This window comes from Corvus brachyrhynchos, unplaced genomic scaffold (assembly GCF_000691975.1).
Source record: "Corvus brachyrhynchos isolate BGI_N302 unplaced genomic scaffold, ASM69197v1 scaffold310, whole genome shotgun sequence".
NCBI classification, from domain to species: domain Eukaryota; kingdom Metazoa; phylum Chordata; class Aves; order Passeriformes; family Corvidae; genus Corvus; species Corvus brachyrhynchos.
The window spans coordinates 3,477,970-3,478,773 of record NW_008236213.1 but is presented as its reverse complement, the minus strand read 5'-3'; positions in this window follow the sequence as shown (position 1 = coordinate 3,478,773).

Here is an 804-nt window from a genome sequence, read left to right as displayed (position 1 = left end):
TAACAGCAGTGTCGACAAAGGTTTCCTCGCTCTGCCTCACCACCTGACGGCAGGCCACTTGGAGCGCCGCCCGGTGCCGGGTCCCCCCTGCCCTGAAAGGCGAGCACTCCCGAGGGCAGCTCTAGGTGTCTGTGAGGTCTTTTAACACCACTTTTGTGCACAGATACAAACGAAGAAATTTAAATATTTTACAACACTATGACTGTTTTCTGCCCTTGAATGTTTCCCGTGCTACAGTGCCAACCAGCTTAGGAGAGTGCATCTGGATTATAGACCTGCTAGAAAACTAAACAAACAAACCAACCTAGATGTTATTATTATTCCACACTTTGTTTTCCTACACTTATGTCAGTGCATCTAAATTGTTTTTTCCCCGAGCCATGACCAAGCCAGCGGGTGCCAGTTTGAACCAGGGAATGACACTATTGGGCATCTTTTTTTGGGGGGGGGGGGGATTGAGTTAACTGACGAGGTGAATTCGTTATGTGCCAATGTGTTTCCTCTCCCACCTGTGTACACATACCGCCAGCAAATAAACGAATAGAGGTAACAAGCAGAAAAGCGTTTATTCAACATTCAGTTGGTCCTTACACCGTTATCTTTATGGACCACCCTCCAAATAAATAACACAGTACGTGAGATTCAGTGTATTATTTACATGCTGGATTTTTTAAAAAAAATAGCAAAGGGACAGTGCAGGTGACATGTCACATAAAATCTTTTGCAAAACGCCATCTAATTTTTAAGCTCCAATGACACTAAGGCTTAGTGGATCACACTACACCGACTCTGTGGAGCACAGAC